At 43.1% G+C, this 22,460-nt stretch overlaps 1 long non-coding RNA gene across 1 annotated transcript in view; it reads right to left on the bottom strand.

The window, feature by feature from the left end:
* LOC308633024 overlaps positions 1-22,460 on the bottom strand; it is a 426,181-nt gene that overhangs the window by 33,875 nt on the left and 369,846 nt on the right. The gene's annotated exons all lie outside the window — the stretch shown is intronic.

The raw sequence follows: 22,460 nt of genomic DNA, 5'->3' as shown, positions 1-22,460 counted from the left end.
CAGCAAAATTAAGCTTCAGGTTTGACAATGAAAATAAATCTTTCACAATAAACAAAAGTTAAAAGAATTTGCAGCCAGAAAACCAGCACTGCAATGCATTTTGGGAAAAACACTACAAGAAGAGGAAATGAAAAACAACATCCAAAACCAACAGTACGAAGTAATTCAGTAAAGGGAAAAATAATCGAAGAGGAAAAACAAGCCAAATTAAAATAAATAAATAAATAAATAAATAAACGTGTCTGGAAGTACAAACCATATATCAATAGTAACCCTAAATGTTAATGGCTTAAACTCACCAATAAAGAGACATAGGCTAATAACCTGGATTAAAAAAAAACAGATCCAACAATATGCTGCCTTCAGGAGACTCATATGATAGGAAAAGACATACACAGGCTGAAGGTGAAAGGTTGGGAAAAATCATATCACTCACATGGTCCTCGGAAGCAAGCAGGAGTGGCCATACTCATATCGAATAAAATCAACTTCAAACCTAAGTTAATCAAAAGGGATAAAGAAGGACACTATATACTGTTAAAGGGAACCATTCACCAACAAGAAATAACAATTATCAATATTTATGCACCAAACAATGGTGCAGCTATGTTCTTAAAACAAACTCTCCTCAAGTTCAAGAGACAAATACACCACAACACAATAATTATGGGTGACTTTGACACACCTCTCTCACCATTGGACAGATCCTCCAAACAAAAGTTGAATAAAGAAACCATAGAACTCAATAACAGAATCAAGAACCTAGACTTAACCGACATATATAGAATATATCAACCATCATCAAGCGAATACACTTTTTTCTCAGCAGCACATGGAACCTTCTCAAAAATAAACCATATACTATGTCATAGGGCAACTCTTAAAAATTATAAAGGAGTGGAGATAATACCTTGAAGCCTATCTGATCATAATGGAATGAAACTGGAAAACAACAATAAAAGAAGGAACGAAAAATCCTGCATCACTTGAGAATTAACAATATGTTACTGAATGATCAGTGGGTTACAGAAGACATAAAGGAGAAAATCAAAAAATTCTTAGAGATAAATGAAAACACAGACACAACATATCGAATTCTATGGGACACAATGAAAGCAGTTTTAAGAGGAAAATTTATTGCTTGGAGTTCATTCCACAAAAAAAGAAAAAACCAACAAATAAATGATCTCACACTTCATCTCAAAACCCTAGAAAAAGAAGAGAAAAACAACAGCAAATGTAGTAGAAGACAAGAAAAAATTAAAATCAGAGCTGAAATCAATGAAATTGAAACAAAAGAAACAATTGAAAAAATTGACAAAACTAAAAGTTGGTTCTTTGAAAAAATAAATAAGATCGACAGAACTTTAGCCAGGCTAACGAAGAGAAGAAGAGAGAGAACTCAAATTACCAGCATACGGGATGAAAAAGGCAATATAACAACAGACACCACAGAAATACAGAAGATAATCAGAAATCATCTTGAAACCTCATATTCCAATAAAATAGAGGATAGTGAAGACATTGATAAATTTCTTAAGTCATATGATTTACCCAGATTGAGTCAAGAGGATACACACAACTTAAACAGACCAATATCAAAGGAGGAAATAAAAGAAGCCATCAAAAGACTACCAACCAAGAAAAGCCCAGGACCAGAGGGTGTACAGCAGAGTTTTACAAAACCTTTAAAGAAGAACCAATACCAATACTTTTCAAGCTATTTCAGGAAATAGAAAAAGAGGGAGCTCTTCCGAATTCATTCTACAAGGCCAACATCACCTTGATTCTGAAACCAGACAAAGGCACTTCAAAGAAAGAAAACTACTCTAATGAACATAGATGCAGAAATCCTCAATAAATTCTGGCAAATTGTATACAAAAACATATCAAAAAGATTGTGCACCATGATCAAGTAGGATTCATCCCTGGGATGTAAGGCTGGTTCAACATACAGAAATCAATAAATGTTATTCACCACATCAACAGACTTAAAGATAAGAACCATATGATCATCTCCATAATGCAGAGAAAGCATTTGACAAAGTACAGCATCCCTTTATGTTCAAAACACTAGAAAAATTAGGGATAACAGGAACTTACCTCAACATTGTAAAAGCTATGTATGCTAAGCCTCAGGCAAACATCATTCTATTTTTTTCTCTTTTAAAGTTGATTTTTTTTTCTTTTTTTTATTGGATGTTCAAAACATTACAAAGCTCATGACATATCATCTTTCATACATTTGATTCAAATGGGTTATGAACTCCCATTTCTACCACAAATACAAATTGCAGAATCACATCAGTTACACATCCACATTTTTGCATAATGCCATATTAGTGACTGTTGTATTCTGCTACCTTTCCTATCCTGTACTATCTTCCCTCCCCTCTCCTCCCATCCCATCTTCTCTCTCTATCCCATCTGCTGTAATTTAATTCTCTCCCTTGTTTTTTTTTCCCTTTCCCCTCACAACCTCTTATATGTAATTTTGTATAACATTGAGGGTCTCCTTCCATTTCCATGCTATTTCCCTTTTCTCTCCCTTTCCTTCCCACCTCATGTTTCTGTTTAATGTTAATCTTTTCCTCTTGCTCTTTCTCCCTGTTCTGTTCTTAGTTGCTCTCATTATATCAAAGAAGACATTTGGCATTTGTTTTTTAGGGATTGGCTAGCTTCACTTAGCATAATCTGCTCTAGTGCCATCCATTTCCCTGCAAATTCCATGATTTTGTCATTTTTTAGTGCTGCGTAATACTCCATTGTGTATAAAAGCCACATTTTTTTTATCCATTCATCTGTTGAAGGGCATCTGGGTTGGTTCCACAGTCTAGCTATTGTGAATTGTGCTGCTATGAACATCGATGTGGCAGTATCCCTGTAGTATGCTCTTTTAAGGTCTTCAGGGAATAGTCCTAGAAGGGCAATAGCTGGGTGAAATGGTGGTTCCATTCCCAGCTTTCCCAGGAATCTCCATACTGCTTTCCAAATTGGCCGCACCAATTTGCAGTCCCACCAGCAATGTACAAGTGTACCCCTTTCCCCACATCCTGGCCAGCACTTGTTGTTGTTTGACTTCCTAATGGCTGCCAATCTTACTGGAGTGAGATGGTATCTTAGGGTGCTTAGAATTACTTTTGCTATTCTGGGTCTTTTGTTTTTCCATATGAATTTCATGATTGCTTTATCTATTTCTACAAGAAATGCCATTGGGATTTTGATTGGCATTGGATTAAACCTATAGAGAACTCTGGGTAATATTGCCATTTTGATGATGTTAGTTCTTCCTATCCATGAACAGGGTATATTTTTCCATCTTCTAAGGTCTTCTTCTATTTCTCTCTTTAGGGTTCTGCAATTTTCATTATATAAGTCTTTCACCTCTTTTGTTAGGTCGATTCCCAAGTATTTTATTTTATTTTTTTTTTGAGCATATTGTGAATGGGGTGGTTGTCTTCATTTCCATTTCAGAAGATTTGTCACTGATATACAGGAATGCCTTTGATTTATGCGGGTTGATTTTATATCCTGCCACTTTGCTGAATTCATTCATTATCTCTAGTAGTTTCTTTGTAGACCCTTTTGGGTCTGTTAGATATAGTATTATATCATATGCAAATAGTGATAATTTAAGTTCTTCTTTTCCTATTTTTATTCCTTTAATTTCTTTTGTCTGTCTAATTGCTCTGGCTAGTATTTTGAGAACTAAATTGAATAGAAGTTGTGAAAGAGGGCATCCCTGTGTTGTTCTAGTTTTTAGAGGGAATGCCTTCAGTTTTTCTCCATTCAGGATGATGCTAGCCTGAGGCTTAGCATAGATAGCTTTTACAATGTTGAGGAAAGTTCCTGTTATCCCTAGTTTCTGTAGTGTTTTGAACATAAAGGGATGCTGTACTTTGTCAAATGCTTTTTCTGCATCTATCGAGATGATCATGTGGTTCTTATCTTTAAGTTTGTTGATGTGGTGAATAACATTTATTGATTTCTGTATATTGAACCAGCCTTGCATCCCAGGAATGAATCCTACTTGATCATGGTACACAATTTTTTTGATATGCTTTTGTATTCGATTTGCCAGGATTTTATTGAGGATTTTTGCATCTAAGTCCATGAGAGATATTGGTCTGTAGTTTTCTTTCTTTGAAGTGCCTTTGTCTGGTTACAGGATCAGGGTGATGTTGGCCTCATAGAATGAATTTGGAAGAGCTCCTTCTGTTTCTATTTCTTGAAATAACTTGAAAAGAATTGGTATTAATTCTTCTTTGAAGGTTTTGTAAAACTCTGCTGTATATCCATCCGGTCCTGGGCTTTTCTTGGTTGGTAGTCTTTTCATGGCTTCTTCTATTTCCTCCTTTGTTATTGGTCTGTTTAAATTGTGTGTATCTTCCTGACTCAATATGGGCAAATCATATGACTTAAGAAATTTATCGATATCTTCACTATCTTCTATTTTATTGGAATATAGGGTTTCAAAATAATTCCTAATTATCTTCTGTATTTCTCTAGTGTCCGTTGTGATATTGCCTTTTTCATCCCATATGTAAGTAATTTGAGTTCTCTCTCTTCTTTTCTTTGTTAGCATGGCTAAGGGTCCGTCAATCTTATTTATTTTTTCAAAGAACCAACTTTTAGTTTTGTTAATTTTTTCAATAGTTTCTTTTGTTTCAATTTCATTGATTTCCACTCGGATTTTAATTATTTCTTGCCTTCTGCTACATTTGCTGTTGTTCTGCTCTTCCTTTTCTAGGGCTTTGAGATGAAGTGTGAGCTCATTTATTTGTTGGTTTTTCTTTTTTTTGAGGAATGACCTCCAGTCAATGAATTTCCCTCTTAAAACTGCTTTCATTGTGTCCCATAGATTCTGATATGTTGTGTCTGTATTTTCATTTATCTCTAAGAATTTTTTGATTTCCTCCTTTACATCTTCTGTAACCCATTGATCATTCAGTAACATATTGTTCATTTTTCATGTGATGTAGAATTTTTCCTTCCTTCTTTTATCATTGATTTCCAGTTTCATTCCATTATGATCAGATAAAATTCATGATATTATCTCCAACCCTTTATATTTACTGAGGGTTGCCCTATGGCATAATATATGGTCTATTTTTGAGAAGGATCCATGTGCTGCTGAGAAAAAAGTATATCCACTTGATGATGGTTGATATATTCTATATATGTCAGTTAAGTCTAGGTTATTGATTGTGATATTGAGTTCTATAGTTTCTTTATTCAACTTTTGTTTGGAGGATCTGTCCAATGGTGAGAGAGGTTTGTTGATGTCACCCATAATTATTGTGTTGTGGTCTATTTGATTCTTGAACTTGAGGAGAATTTGTTTTATGAATGTCGCAGCGCCATTATTTGTTGCATAAATATTGATAATTGTTATGTCTTGTTTGTGAATGGTTCCCTTTAACAGTATATAGTGTCCTTCCTTATCCCTTTTGATTAACTTAGTCTTGAAGTCGATTTTATTTGATATGAGAATGGCCACCCCTGCTTGCTTACAAGGACCGTGTGCGTGGTGTATTTTTTCCCAACCTTTCACCTTCAGCCTGTGTATGTCTTTTCCAATCAGATGTCTCTCCTGGAGGCAGTATATTGTTGGATTTGTTTTTTTAATCCATGTTACCAGCCTATGTCACTTTATTGGAGAGTTTAAGCCATTAACGTTTAGAGTTACTATTGATATATGGTTTGTACTTCCAGCCATGTTTGATTATTTATCTTTTTTTATTTTATTTTAGTTTGTTTCTCCATGATTAGCTTTCCCCCGCCCTCTGTCTTTACCGAGGGACTTCCCACTGATGATTTTGGTTATTGTTTTTCATTTCTTCCTTGTGTCGTGGTTTGCTCAAGACGCTTTGCAATGCTGGTTTTCTGGCTGCAAATTCTTTTAGCTTTTGTTTATCATGAAAGATTTTTATTTCGTTGTTGTACCTGAAGCTTAATTTTGCTGGATACAGAATTCTTGGTTGGCATCCATTGTCTTTCAGTGTTTGAAATACGTTGTTTCAGGATCTTCTACCTTTCAGCGTCTGTGATGAAAAATTCATTGTTAACCTTATTGGTTTACCCCTGAATGTAATCTGCCTCCTTTCTCTTGTAGCTTTTAATATTTTCTCTTTGTTCTGTATATTGGATATCTTCATAACAATGTGTCTTGGCTTTGGTCTACTGTGATTTTGTATGCTCGGTGTCCTGTATGCATCTACAATTTGTATATCCGTTTCCTTTTTTTATTTCTGGAAAGTTTTCTGCAATTATTTCATTCAGCAGGTTACTCATTCCCTTGGTTTGAATCTCTATACCTTCCTCTATCCCGATGACTCTTAAATTTGTTTTTTTTATGTTATCCCATATCTCTTGGATGTTTTTCTCGTGATTTTTTTACCAGCCTTTCTGAGTTGGCTAGACTCTTTTCAAGATGATATATTTTGTCTTCATTATCTGACGTTCTGGCTTCTACTTGCTCCAATCTGTTGGTGATACTCTCATTTGAGTTTTTAATTTGGTTTATAATTTCCTTCATTTCTAGAATTATTGTTTGATTTTTTTAATAATCTCTATCTCCTGATAAAAATGCTTAAGTTCTTCTTTTATCTGTTTATGTAATTCATTTTCAATGTGTTCTTTCACTGTTTGAATTTGCTGTCTCGTATCCTCTTTAAGGTTCCATTCCATCTGTCTAAGGTATTCTTTGAGTTCTTTATATGACCATTTTTCTGATGACTCTAGGTCCTCCTGAATATTTAGGCTGTCCTGCATTGTTTGTACTCCTTTTCTTACATGCTTTTTCATGCTGCTCATGTTACTTCTTGTTCTGTTTGACTGCTGAGTTACTGTTTACTCCTATAAATTTATTTGATGCTTGGGAGGAAAGGTATTAGAAGGGAAGGGAAGAAGTCACTAAAGAGAATGAGAGTAAGCAGGTAGAATTCAAGGAAGGGGGAATAAGAAAATTGAAATGAAATGAAAAGACAAAAGAAAAAAATGGAAAATAAAAAAAGAGAAAAAAATTGTTTTAAAAATAATAATAGCAATAAAAAATGAAAATGAAAATTTAAAAAATTAAATTAAATTAAATTTAATTTTTTTAAAAAAAAATTTAAAAAAAATTAATAAATGCAGTCTTAGAGTTTGATTAACTTCTCTTCCAGTAGGTGGAGCTGTGCCCTCTGGGCCAAGCTTCTCCTCTCAATAGGCCGGAACCAATCACTGTGCAGCAGCTCTTCCTCCCAGACTGGGAGGTTCTCCAATCCTGTGTGTCTAGGGCCTTCTCTTGTGTCTAGTCACTTCCCCACTTTTCCTCAAGCCAGGCCCCGCTCACAGGTGACGCTCACCACATTACTGGCTACACGCCAGGTCTGCTGCTCCTGGGAGCCCTGTTTTCATGAACGTCTGGGCACACTCTCCCTGTTTGCCATTCCCTCAGACCCTAAGTTTGTAGAGCTTGGGGCAGAGAACCCCCAGCGAATTTGCTTGCCCTCCAGTACCCACGCACCGGGTAGCTGGTGCAAGAGACCTCAGTTGTCAGCACTGGTGGGAGCGGTAGCCGGGAGTTCCGCGCCTTGAGTCCCGCGCCACTCCTCATTCCCTCGGTCTGGCTATCGCACTCACAGGAGAGCTGGGAGGGGCCCTTACGGGAGAGTTGGGAGGGGCCCTTAAGGTTTCCCCGCTGCATGGAGAGAGATGGCTAGGGGATTACACATCTTTCGCCACTGGTTTCAATGAAGTCATCTCCTCCACCGCGTTCTGGTGAAGTCAGTTCTCTGCCATGGTGGTATCCCATGCAAATGGTGACATTTCGTTCCCTTTGCCGGGTGACCACTGCAACGGGTGGGTCCTGACTGTGTCTCCCAAGCCCCGTTTCAATCCTGTGGCCACTGCCTATGAAGGCTCAGTTGACATTTACCTCTGTAAGTTCATGAGGGCTGACCAGTTGTTTACGCGGTATCCTTAGTGCTGAGTCACAGCAGTTTGGCTGAGAGAAGCAGGCAAACGGGAGGGAGCTTGAATTCAGCCGATCCGGGCTTGGTGTGTGTTCTGAGAGGCCCAGACTGTTCGCCCCAGATCCACGTCAGCTCAGCATTGCCTAGTGATCCTGAGCAAACAGCATTTAGACAGTTTACGACTCCCTATGCCCGCGCAGCTGAAGAGGTCAGAGACTTGATCTCTCCGCACCCGCCGCCATGTTGCCGTTTCTTCTCTCCCTAGTTTCTTGTGTAAACCTCACCACAAAATTAGGTGGCCAGAAGCGGGAGCTAGGAGAAGCCATTTCAGAGCTGTGTGAAAGGTAATGAGAGTCTTTTCTCTTTAATTTAAAACTCACTAGCAATTTCTTATGAACCGAACCTTCTTTCATGAAACTCGCACTGGTCGTGAGGCAGAGACAATGAGACATACAAAGATAAAACCTTGTCTTCACCAGGATACCCAGAAATCGGTTTTATTTGGCTAATGCAAATATCTTTCAATAGAACTTTTGATTTCTGAATGAACCCATTCAATTTTATAATGTACAGATCATAAGGTTTTCTTTACAGAATATTCTTTTCTTAAAGCCTCACATAGAAAATGTCTCACAGGACATAACATAGGAGGGGAATGACTCAAAGGATGAGAGAATGGCTGGAACCGTTCTCAAATGTGCCCATATAGCCTAAAGTTTGAAGGCATCTAATTGTAGTCTAAAAGAATTATGAATCTATTTGATCCATTAATTAATAAATATCACTACTTTACCACTTGAACCAAATCACAGAAAATTGGAAACAGATGATCATTTGCTTTGATACCTTTACTTCCATTTCATTACCCAGAGATGATCAACTCTATACTTCAAATGATGCAAATTTATTACAGAATGCCTAAGATCCTAAGGATCTATTTTGCCTCAGCCCATGGTATTGCTTCATTATTTTATTATTTTGTAAGTAATAAAATGTAACTTCATGTTGTATGATATATTCAAGCCATGAAACTATCATCCAAAATCGTTCTTCCCAAAACATTAGCCCAAATTCTGCGCATGCTCACTTACTGTTTAGGAATTTTACTAATTTTTTGAAGGTTCTAGAGGACCTGTTAGACTCGTAATGGACAAACAATCCAACATAGTCCAGGGTATGTAAGGGTGCCATAAGAAGAAAATAAGGTCAGCCTACAGCAATGGGCAGCTGCCTGCCCTAGGCTGGGAGGAGCCCTGGCCATGGCAGCAGGGCTGCTGGGCAGCAGAGGCCTCCACAGCCCTGCAGGGAGCCTGGAGCACAGCTCTGCAGAACCATGCTCACCCTGGACAGATGCACATGAGTTCCCATTACAGGCTAGAGTGTGGCAGTCCCAGGTGCATGCCTGTCATGCCAGCCACCAGGGAGGCTGAGGAAGAGGAACATTTGAGGTCAGTCTTGGCAACGTGTCCCCGTGGCAGGGGGGGAAAAGTTTACAGGGGTCTCTGAGGGTGGGGCTCAGGTAGGTCACTTGCCTAACAGGCTCAGGGCCCTGGGTTCAATCCCCAGAACCACACATACACCAAAAAGTGACCTTGGAACATGGTTTAAAATGATGGGTCTGGTACACAGAAGGAAACAGGAGAGGGTTTTTAAAGCGAGGACTTAAAACAGAATCCACAGGTGCCACAGGAAAAGGAGACACAGAGTCAGTGAGACCTGAAATACCTGGGCGGGTCTGTCTTTTAAACTGGCCTCCTGCTCCCCAGGTCACACTGGGTTCCTCCATCACCTTCCCACTCTCCAGGGGGCCTGCGGGTCAGGCCACCTCTTCTCCTCTGAGGTCTGCGGCACAGGCCACACACCTGAGGCCACCACATCCTGAACAGGACCCTGCAAATCAAAATCCACCCACTGTGACCAGCAGCTCCGCAGAGGAAAGGCCTCAGGTGAGAACCCAGACAGCGGGGTCGGGCGGTGGGCGCAGTGGGGACCGCCCTGGCGGCTCCAGGGGACAGGCAGCCCAGGACCGAGGCTCCAGGGCGGCGGCAGAGTCCTCCCGGGTCCCCGCTAGTGTGGGCGCCTAGACCGGGTCCGCTCCTGGCCAGCTCACCTTCTCCTGTCATGGACCCCGTGAGATGGACCCGCCAGCCAGGACCTCAGCCTGGGCTCTGGGCCCAACTTCCGTGCTCCTCCTCCTCCAAGCTCACTGCAACCAAGGCTCCAAGTTCCCGCCCTGACATAGGCCCCGCCCCCGTCTCCCTGGCAACGGCCACACCCCCTCTTCTGTGACTGACTCTGCGTGCTGTGGGCGGGGCTCTGGGCATCCTGCCTGCCAGGCTGTCAGTTCAGCTGCTGTCCTAACATGGAACAGCAACTAACTAGCCTCCTCACCTGTCCCCGACTTCCTAGGGGTGAGGCCTGCGGCTGCCCCTTGTAACTGTGGGACCCTGTGGATGCGGCCCTGGATACTGGGCTTTCCCATGGGAAATGCTCCTCAGCCAGGGGGATGGGACTGCTGCCCTGGAGGACAGAGCCCCTGAAAAGGCCCTGCCACTCCTCTTGCTTGCAAGGGGACTCTGTCACATAGGCCAGGCAGGGAGAATGGTGGCCCAGAGCAAGGCCCAGACAGAGCGCTGGATGGGCATTACTTGTAAAATGACTGCTGTGGGTCAGGACACCAACAACCAATTGCCATCTGCCTTAATAGTCATTAGGAAAATATCGCTCACAACCATTTTTCTACCTCTAATATGTGACTGTATTCCCTTCCCCGTGAGTAAGGTCACAGGCACGTGTCCTTCTGTCTTGCTTCTGTCTCTCATCCCAGAGGCTCCTGGTACACTTTGGGCTCCAGGACTGGAAGCTCTCTTACCATAGGGGTTTTTGGTAAATTGATTTTTTAAATTCAGTATATGTGTCAGCAGAATGCATTTGGATTCATTGTACACTGTTGCAACACAACTTTTTATTTACCTAATTGGACATGATGTAGCATTGCACCCTATGTTACTCATCCATGTACCTGGGGGAATAATGTCGATCTCATTCCACCATCTATCCTGCCCCATACATCCTCCACATCCCTCCCTCCAATTTGATCAAAATTTCTCCATTTCTCACATTCCCCCCATTTGGGATCAGCATCCAGTTCTTAGAACATTCAGCCTCTGGTTTAATGGGACTGACTTACTTCACTTAGCATGATAGTCTCCAACTCCATCCATTTACCTGCAGATGCCATCATTATATTTTCTTTTAATTCTGAGTATTTAGCCCATTGTGTTTATATAAAACATTTTTTTGTATCCATAGCATAACATCTAGGTTGCTTCCACAGTTTAGCTATAGTGAATTGAGTTGCTATAAACATTGGTGTGGCTGCATTACTACAGTATGCTGATATTAAGTCCTTTGGGTATAGACTGAGGAGTGGGGTCACTGGGCCAAATGGTGGTCCATTCCAAGTTTTCTAAGTAACAACAGAGTTTTGAACTGGCTGTTGGTCACCTGGTGGTACTCCATGGGTTCCTCCAGGCCTGGCTTGCATCTGCCTCCCCCCATCCTCTGGGATGAGCCAGATGCTCAGTTGTGTCATCTGCAGTAAAGATGGCTTTCCTATGTCCTGTCCCTCATCAGCTTGCAGTGCTGGGTCTGCCCCCAAGATGGAACTGAGCAGTGGATGCACAGCATTGCTCCAATGTGCTGCTACCTCCTGAGATGGAAGGAACATCTCTGAGGTTTTTTGTATATCCACCCCCACCCCTGCTTCTGTTGTCTCTCCTTGAAGTCTTATGTGCCCTCATTCCACTCATTCTAACAAGACTTTAGACATTCCCCTTCTCCAAAACAATAACTTTTCTCCTCTGATGGATACCCCTCATTCAACTCCCACATTTGCAAGTTCCTGCAAAGATGAAAAAATTAGGTGCTATACTAAAATTCTCAGAACCGGTGCTCTAGCCTCAAAAATGCTGCAGAGACACTTGGCTACACCACGGACAAGCTCTGCCATTGACCTCAGGTCCTTCCCTGCTAGGAAAGGAGGCCAAGTGCTGTCCAGATGCAGCTCATAGAATTGTCTCTGTTCTCTGGCTTTGATTCTTCAGAATCAAACACACACACACACACACACACACACACACACACACACACATACACATATACACACACATACACACACCCAAATAAAATTTGGACCATGGCACACATATCAATATGGTAAATGCTAATTATTTACAGAAGAAGGTTCTAGACCATGTGTTTGCTTGATGTTATTGTTTTTATTATTTTCTCAAGAGTCTAGGAGCAAAGAGGATCCTGTGGCTGTCCTCCTTAAAGTCTTCCATGGCTCTTCCTTTCTGGCAAGTCTCATGGGTTGTGCAGCCAGAAAGGGGAATAAATTGGGAGGCCAGAGCTAAGGACAGCCCAGCCTGTGAAATCAGATTTGGTGTTTTCTGGCACAGTTTGGAACACTGACACCTGAGCCCAAAGATCTGTCCAGAGAGTCAATTTTGAAAACACTTGTCTTTACACATGGAAGGCACATCTTCAGGGAAAGATTAAAGGAAGGAAATGTGACTTATAATTACTGCTAAGCATGTGTTAGCAGTTGTGTATACTAACATGGCCCATGAAGAAGGCCAAATTTATGCCCTGTTTCCAAACCTCATACACACACACACACACACACACACACACACACACAAATTCTAACAATTAAAACATTCATAACAGCCTATCAAATAATTGTCAAAAATAGGTAAAATTATATGTATAGCAAAGGAATTTCAGAATAAGCTGCTGAATTTGTAAAATGAATCGATTTTTAAAACCCATCAATATGATGTCTAGGGGTAAGCTACATCAAATAAATATATGTTTATTCAGTGCAAACTGTTGTTTTCCTTCAAGAAAATGTTTCATGATACATATAGGCCAACAACCAAAACCTGGAGATTTTTTCCGTTGAGAGAAGCCAGGAACTTTGTGTTTCATTGCAGAGTTTCTGCCTAAATCAAAGAAGCTGGACCTCAATGACATGACCAGATAGTGGGTTTATGGGAGAATGTCCCCCATTCCTAAAATGATAGTATGGACCATAGCCCACTAGGCCAAGGGTAATTTTGGCTTCTGCCTTCTATTTGATGCCATTTTCCCCTCTCTGCTCCCCCCAGCTCATTCTTGAAAGGCCTTCTGTTCTGCCAGCCATAGTGACATCTGCTGGAGGACATGGGAGGTCACAAATCTGTGGAAACCCTCTCAACCAAACCTTGTTAATGCTGCCATTTATCACAGGGGCAGGGGTGCGGGCTCTGGAGGGCTGGGCGTCCTGTCATTTCTCCCATACCCTCTCCCAAGAGATCACCATGTCTCAAGCAGCCAGTTCCCACCTTCCATTCACAGAACTGAAAGTCAGGCAGATGCAAACCCCAATGCTAGCGTAGGCCATGGAAAAGAAGCCACCACTCCAGGTGACAATAGACTTGACTGGATGCTTGGGGACTGAAGCAAGGTAGTTCTCACTCACCTCTGCTCCCTCCTCATTTTCAGCAGGCCTCAGCCTGCGGCTAGGAGTGGAGCTTTCTTCCCCACCTGGCCCCGCTGTGTCAGTGCTGCTTTAGGGGCAAACTTGCAACTAGGTGAGTTGAAAGGGGATTATTCCAACTCAGAGTTTCTTTTCTTCTGATCTAACACAGGGAGATGTCCACATTGCGTTTCTGAGAAGTTCATGGTGTCCTAAGAACTCCACTTCACTTTGGCTACTCAAAGTGGGGTTGCTTGGTCAGCAGCACCAGCATCCCTGCTCAGACCTTGTCAGAAACACTGCCACTCAGAGGTGCTGGAGTTTTGCACTGAAACAAGCCCCAAGGCCATACCTGCACACACCCAAGCTCATGTGCTTGTACTCCACACTGGGTTCCTCACCTTGGCGCCCTTGGTCCATTAGGCCAGATCCATCTTAGTCTGCAGAGATCTTCCCGAGCAGTGTAGACATTCAACAGTACCCATGGCCTCTACCTGAGTTGTGCACCAGCACCCCTGACTTGTGATAAGTTCAAAGGTCTCCAGGCATTGTCAAATGACCCCAGGGGAGGGGGACAGTCACCTGTGTTAAGACTCATCAGCTTCAGAGTCACCTGAGACCTTATTACAAACACACATTCTCAGACCCCGCCCCAGATTGGCAAAACCAGGAGCTCCAGCGGGGCCCGGGAATCTGATTAAACTCTCTGCAAGACACAGGCACTCTGAGGTGGAAGAGGACTCAGGAAAGGCCCTGCAGTAAATCACTATTTGGTGACAGACAAGTCACAGGGGCCACAGCATGACCAAGAGGTTGCAGGCCGTTGGGGATAAAGAGCCCAAAGCTGGAGCCACATGGGAACGTTTGCAGCCACATTTCCCCCTGTGCTATCTCCATGACCTTGGCCAAGTGACCTGATTTGTCAGTGCCTCAGTTGCCACCAATGGACAACAAAAGCACTGTTCCTCCTGCATCTATTGAGGGATGAGGAAGTTTTTATGGTAAGGTACTTAGAAGAGTGCTCCGCACCAAGATCTTCAGACATGTCACCAATACTTGCCTGTCTTGCCCCCGATTGTTGAGTCCCCTACAAGCCAGCCAGGCAGGTGCTTTATTCTCTGCCACATCCTCAGCAGGGAGCCCTGGCCTGGCCTGGCCTGGACCAGGCTCTCAATGAACATCGGTGGAGAAAGGCATTGCAGTGCCCATGAGGACATGAGGACACCAGCAGAAGCCCTCTGTCTCTGGGGCTTGAATTTGCTGTGGATCCTGTATGTTCTGCAAAGGGACCTCAGCTTCCTAGATCCGATTCTATTAGAAGGTGTCCTTGCAAATGTGGCAACTGGGCAAAAGTGAGCTTCTCTATCTGTGTGGATTAGACAGGACCTCAGGTAGATCTACAGGCATGTTGTAACCAACAGCCAATCAACATACACTTAGAAAATCATGGAAAGACTAATGATGGGGGCGGGGTGCTTCACAGATGCCAGGTGTTTTCTTCCTCTATTTATAGGATTCTTTCTATTCCCCTCCTGAAGACAGGCATACAATTATCCCCATTTCAGATATGGAAACACTGAGGCCACAAGAGGTTACAGAACATGCCCAAGGTCATTGTCTAGTAAGCAGTGAAAGTGTTCTTCTCATGCTGGTCTCTGATTCCAAACCCACACCTGCCTTTCTTCCCAGGGAACTTCCTGGTCTGCACACAGGGATGACATGCCTTAAGATTGGGAGGACAATCCTAATTTCAAACCTTCTACCTCACGTTATGCTGAAGACAATCCTAAGCAGCAGAGCAGATGTCTTATTTGGTTTAAAAACTGCATCTCTGGTAGTAATGAGATCTCTCTGCCACAGCCCCAGCAGACAGCCATCTGGGAAGAAGGCAGAGTGACCACAGGAGTGTGGAGAGAGAGGACAAAATTCGGGAAAGTGAAAAACATAGAAGCAAGAACTGAATACACTAAAACAGACAGGACTCACAGAGAGAACGCAGCTGAGAGACCTGGAGCAGGGCTGGGGCGAGCCAGCGCATTCCACGGGTATTGATGAAGGTCTGCTGTGTGCCTGGCACTATGCTGAGAAGTAGACGCTGCACTGAGCACAGTCTCGGTCCTTGCCCTGCTAAAGATCCCAGTCTGGGGATTCAAAGCTGGATGACATTGTCCAGCACTATGCCATTTCTTCACACCCCAGCTGACCTCCAGCCCCCAGCATCATGGCCCATTTGCCTACAGTGAAGGCCAGCAGCAGCTTCCTGCCATGGCCTGCAGGAGTGGGTGGAGAACACCCCAGCTCTCTCACCCTGTAGGAAGTCTTCTATTAGTAGCGTGATCTACATGGACCCCCAGCACTCCTTATCAGCACTGTGCTTATTCACTTAGTGACAACAACTGGCTGGTATACCCTGTCTTCCAGTTCCTAATCACTTCCTGTTCCCACCTGGAGTTTTCTAGCATTGCCTCCCAAGGAAACTACTTTCTAACAAATCTGGATCACAGAGTCCACACACTTTAACCTCAGGGAAGCCAGAGCATGACAGAAGGTTCTAGAAAGGTGTGCAATGATCCAAGTCTGGCCATTTTACGCCTGTTTTTAGTTCTCCTTGGCTGCTCTGACTGCCCTGATAGGTTTAGGAGAAAGACAAGGCATATTTTGGCATGTAAAATGCATTCAGGCCAAGTCTCTTTCACACAACCTACCAAGTAGGGGTAGAATGAATTTTAAGTACAACAGAATGCCGAATGCCTACTCATTTCAGTGAAGACATGCTGCAAATAAGACTTAGAAGATGTGCTGCAAATAAAACTTTGAAAAGTGTCCTCAGTAAAGATTCTATCATTCTGCATTTGCTTCTGAAAGTTGAGGACACCTGTTGGTACACAGTTCTAATGAGCCCAGGAAGAGGTTGATACACAGTTGAGTTGGCATATGATGTGCCAGAGCTCAGGACTTCAGGGCTGCTGTCAGGTGGTTCCTGGGCTCTTCTGGTCCTCACCTTCACCTAATGTCTTTTTGTTGGTGATGTAGTTCAGCAATGGATTACTGGCCCAGAGACTTGTTCAGTATTGCTCAGCAGTAGCAAAACACTGTCACCAGTTGTAGGTAGCCAACTCCAGGTGAGAAACTTGATAGATGTTAATGCTCATGGCTCCACACCCCCAACCTTCTCCTCAGTGAAAATGCTCTCTAAAATGTACATCAGGCTTAATTGTGTGGAAGAATTCTACATCTAGCCAAACCACAGGAGCTCTCAAAAGCCAGCCCAATAGCATTTAGAAGATTCACTCTCCAAAGCAAGCTTGCCAATGCCTGAGTGCTCACACACTCTGTTGGCGCCAACCACACCTCCTTTTAGAATGCACACATCCACCAAGATATGACTGCCTGTGGTGGTTGAGTGGCCTTTGCAAAGGACGAGGTGGATGTGAATGTAACACGTGAATAAATCAGCATTTACCAACAACTGGAAGAAAAGAATCCATTCTCTAAGATATGATGACGGAGCTGCTCTGTGATCTAGACCATCCCCCTCTCCTGCATCCTCTCTCTTTTCCTCTGCCTCAATGGACCTCTGACTCAGCCAAGATGGATGTGTCCTTTCTAGTCAGAAGCCCTATCATAGCTTCCATTTCCAGGCCCTGATTGCTGGTTAACGCAGCCAGAGCTCACTTTCAAGGTAGTTTCTTCAGATCCCTTCCCTAGCCTAACCACAGTGTGGGCTCTGGCCCCACCCCTTACTCTCTACACCACCATTCCACATTATGGTCTTCCTGTCCCTCTCTGTGACCCAGGACTGCCCATGACCGACCCCACCCAACAACAAGCTGTTGAACCAGGTGCCATCAGGGGTAGAAATGACCAGAGATTGCTAACTTGAAGATTTCACAGATAGTTAATGAGACTTCCTGACCAGTCAAATGACATAAGAGGAAGTCAATGAATTCTAACCTCAAGGGAAAATCCTACGGTACACTGGCTGTCAAATTCAGCTGCACACTGGAGCCACCTGGGAGCTGTGCATAGTACTGACCGCTGGACCACCCACTGGCCCTGGGCTGATGGAATGGCTCTGGGCTAAGATGGGACACTGGGGTTTGTATATTACCAGTTGAGTATAATATAAAGCAAACTTTGGAGACATTGCTTTTTCCCCACATGAAGAACTGTGTGCATACAGATGCAGAAGTACACAAATCTGCAGCATAAGGCTCCTTGAGATCCATAGATTAAAAGCACTGCAGCCAGCATCACCCTGGCTAGGCACACCACCAGCCCCCTGGAAGCCTCCTATTTCCACCTTCCCAGGTGATCACAGCCCTGCCATCCAAGCATGGAGGAGTCCTCCCTGCTGAGAGACATCAATGTGGAGAATGGAGAGGCCTGGATGAGGTCCTATTGAAGGGAGGATGGGATCTGAGGAGTGGACCAGAGAGAGGAAAGATGGGAAAGGGAGGGAAGCTGGCGAGGGCAGGGCAGCAGCATCACTGGAAAAGAGGCCCCAGGAGGAACTGCTACAGACTCACAGCTGAAGACACCCATGCGGGCCTGAGGAGTTCTCAAGCACAGCCTTCCTTGCCTATGCGGGAGCTTTGTGTTCAATAGACACTTTGCAATTCTTTTTTTTTTTTTTTTTTTTTTTTTATTCCGAGAACCACTACCGTGCTGGACTTGGATGAGTTGAGTGATAAAGGACACGCAGGGACCCACATGCAACAAACAGGTTCACTGATGGCACAAAGGCTTCAAAGTGAAACTGTGTCTGCCCGTTATTACAAGTCATTCTGTGGCACTCTAGTTCAAACAGGGACAGCCACAAATTGCTCACTGGGAACACGCTTACTGCCGCAAGTGGAAGCTGCTGGATGAACCCACTTCACTTCTGAACTTCTCAGCTCTCCTGAGCAAGCACATTCAGAACCCACTTCAGGCCCAATAGGAAAAGTGTACCTATAAGAGAACCCTTGTAGCTCCAATCACCAACTTTAAAGAGGAAAGCTGCTCTTTGAAGAAAATCCATTTGCCAATGTTTCACTGAAATCAATGGTTCCCCCTTACTCAGAAAACAAACTGGAAATGCAGGAGCCTTCATGCAGGGAATCTGAATTTCCAATGGAACAGATGTTTCAGAGAGAAACTGAGAGTGCCGGCTCTGAGAAGCGGTTCCACTTCATGCAGCTTCAACCAGAAACAAACCTCAATGTGCTTACAGAGAACAAGACCGTTCCTTCAATTGGAAGCTGCCTGCACAAAATGCTTCTGTTCTGCACTTACAAGCTTTTCTCAGCCAGCACGTTCAGACGACGTTTACACCCAAAGTGCAAATTGTGCTACCCAGAGATCCCTTGGGACATCACCAATATTCACGTGGAACATTGGACGGTTGACAAGATTAATGGCCCAGAGTTTCATTGAAATATTTTTCTCAATTTTTTTTTTTCTGAAAACTCACTGGAAATGAAGGTGCCCATGAGAAACAAACTCTGCTTTATACAAGACACAGAAACTTCTAAGTAAAGCCCATGACTGCTGGCTCTGAGAAGGGGTTCCAATTCCTACTAGTTCAACCAAGCCCAAATCCCAATATGCTCTCTAGAAACACTTTTACATCCTGCAATTGAAGCTGTTGCACACCCTGCTTCTCTTCTGCACTTCACACTCTTCTCACCGAGCACATTCAGAGAGCAGTGCAGGCTCAATATCCGAAGTGTGCTAGCTGGAGAGCCCTTGTACCTCAGAGCACTTGCTCAGATAGGAAGGGATGGGACTGCTGGGTGGATCAATTCCTCAAAGATTCTTTGGAATCCATTCCTCAAGCAGATTATGAAAACTATCTTGAAATTGCATGAGCCTGTCTGCAATGATCTGTGCTTTACTGAGTGCATAGATGGTTTGAAGTGAAACGGTGCCATCAGCTCTGACAAGAGGTTCTGCTTCCTGTATGTTCAACCAGGGAAAAACCGCCACGTGTTCACTGAGAACAAAGCTACTTTGTGCACAAACTTTTTCTGTTTGGCCCCTACAAATGGATCTCAGGATGCACATTCAGAACATATTTCCTGCAAAATCATGACAAAGTATCATTGCAAAAGTCCACTCTGGTCTCGCATCACCAACATTAATTAGGAAATGAATTGCACAAGGTTTCATTGTATTCCCTTGGTCTCCTTCTTCTAAAAACTCGTTGAAACTGCAAGTGCCTGACAGCACCGAACTTACCATTGACCAAGAACACAGCTGTTTCCAATAGAAACTGTGCCTGCTAGCTCTCAGAAGCCATTGGACCTAAGGCTACTTCAGCCAGGCACAAAGCTCAATGGGCACGATGAGAAAAATGGCATTTCCTAATGTGGTAGCTGCTTGCCAAAGTTCTTCTGTGCTGCACTTCCAAAATATTTTCGGGAAGCACACTCAGAGCACAGTTTCAGCCCATATGCAAAGAGTGCTAGCAAGAGAGCCCTTGGACTTAGGTTCAGCAACTGGAGGAGAACTGTGGGCCCACTGGGAAGAGCAATTCCCCAAGGTGGATTGAAATCCATTGCTCAATTGTTTGTCACAGAATTCACTTGAAATCCAAGTGCCTGCCTGCATTGAACTCGCATTGACCAATTGTACAGATGCTTCAGAGGGAAACTGCCACCTCTGAGAAGCTGTGGTTCTTCATGCTGGTTTAAGTAGTGACAAACCTCAATGTGCTCACTGAGAATAAAATGAGCTCCTGGATGTTGAAGCTGCTGAGAGACCGCTTTACTTTTGCACTCCCAAACTACTCTCAGCAAGAACATTCAGAGCCAAGGTCAGGCCCAAAATACAATGTGAGCTGACAAGAGAGTCCTTGCACCCAGGATCACCAATTTTGAGAAGGCAATGAGGACTGCTGAAAAGAACAATTCCACAAATTCCATGGAAACCCACTCATCAGACATTTCTGGAAACACTGGAAATGCAGGTTTCATGCAAGGAACTCTGTGTGACAGATGGCAAAGTTTGCCAAATGCAAACATGCCTACCAGCTCTGAGAAGCCGTTCTCATTCACACTGCTTCAACCAGGGAAAAGTCCCCATGTGCTCACTGAGAACAAGTTAGCTTGTGCCACTTGAAGCTGCTTCCACAAACAGCTTCACTTCTGCACTTCTAAGCTGTTCTCCTCAAGCCCTTTCAGAGCACAGTTCAGGCATGAAACACAAAGGGTGCCAGAAAGAGATCTCTTGAATCTAGCATCACCAACTTGCAGGGGAAAAGAGGACCAGCTGAGAAGATCAGTTCTCCAAAGTCTCATTGACATCCATTTGTCACACTTGTTTACAACATACACTTGAAGTGCAGGTGCCCACATGAGTGAACTGTTTTTTTGATCAATGGCACAGACGCTTCAATGTGAAAGCATGCCTGTCACCTGTAAGAAGCAGTTTTGATTTCTTCTAGGTCACACAGAAAAAAAAAATAGCATGTGCTCACTTACAAGAAAGTTAATCAACAAAGCAAATTGAAACTGCTTGCAGCAAATGGCTTCCATTCTCCCACTAACCAGCTATTTTCAGCAATCACATCCAGAGTCCAATTCCAGCCCAATATAAAATGTGCTCTCCCAAGGAAGCCTGTATAATTGACATCACCCAACTTGGGGAGGCAAGGGGAATGCTGAGAAGATCAGTTCTCCAAAGGTTCATTGAAATCCAAAACTCCTATTTTTTCATAAAACTCATTGAAATGCAGGGGCCTCACCTGCAGCCATCAGTGGTTGACAGATGGCACAGAGGCTTCAATGTGAAACCATGAATGTCAATCATTACAAGTGCTTCTGACACACTCTAGTTCAACCAGGGACAAACCAAAGTGCTCAAGGACAACAAACTTTGTACCTGCAAGTGGAAGCAGCTTGCACAAACTGCTTCAGTCAGGAAATTCCAAGCTCTTCTCAGCAAGCACATTCAGAGCACAGTTCTGGCCCAATAGAAAAAGGGTCCTAGCAAAAGGGTCTCACACCTACAATCACCTTCATAAGGTAGCTTCCCATCTTGTGTGTGGAAGTGGGTTTCTTCTTGGCCCTTATGCTGTGGAGGAGACCACTAGGAGCTCAGCTTCATGCAGGACCATCTGACCTGGACATTTTGCAAGCCCTATGAAGCCATCACACATGCTCAAATGCTACAGGACTTTGCAGAATAGTCCAGGCAACAGTACACATTCATTCATTGTCTAGAGTCTACAGATTCCTAGATGCATGGCATTCATTATCCTCAAATGCACAATTTTGATCAAAAATCATATATGTATATATCTATATATCTATCTATCTATCTATCTATCTATATATATATATAGATAGATAGATAGATAGATAGATATAGATAGATAAATAGATCATTCCAATCTGAATGAAAAAAATATCCCCAAATGCAAAGAGTGGATCCCCTTTGTGATGCTACCAGTGGAAAACTCCACAACTTACCTCATGGGATGGTTCACAGTCAAAACACAGCTGCATGAAAAATATTGCATGTCATGACCTTCTGGTTATGTGGAAAGTGGCATGTGAAGTACACATGCATGTCTTCTTCAGACATGGGATTCATTTGCAGGGCACCTGATGCAATTGAAAATACTCAAAAATGGGAGAAATCAGAACCGTCTCCAAAGTATTTCAGAAGAGACCAACTCCATCTGTGTATCTATCTCTCAGTGAGTGTGTGTGCTCTAGTGCATGTGTGTGTGTGTGTGTGTGTGTGTGTGTGTGCGTTTGTGTGTCTTTGTTTGTGTTTGTACCATGATAGCTGATACTTCATTGTCCCCATTGGAAAACTAACTCAGATAATGCCATCTGCCAAACTCCTAAAAACCAAAGTTCTTGCTGATACAAGGAAACATTCCTTCCTGTTGGTTTGGATGTGTCCTTTAGGAATCACTGCTACATTTAGTATACTCAAATCATCAGAGTGGATCAGGTAACAAAAACATATATATTGTGTATAAC

Source organism: Spermophilus citellus (genome assembly GCF_964194105.1).
Source record: "Spermophilus citellus genome assembly, chromosome: 13".
In the NCBI taxonomy this organism is placed as follows: domain Eukaryota; kingdom Metazoa; phylum Chordata; class Mammalia; order Rodentia; family Sciuridae; genus Spermophilus; species Spermophilus citellus.
This window is presented reverse-complemented; position numbering and strand designations above follow the sequence as displayed.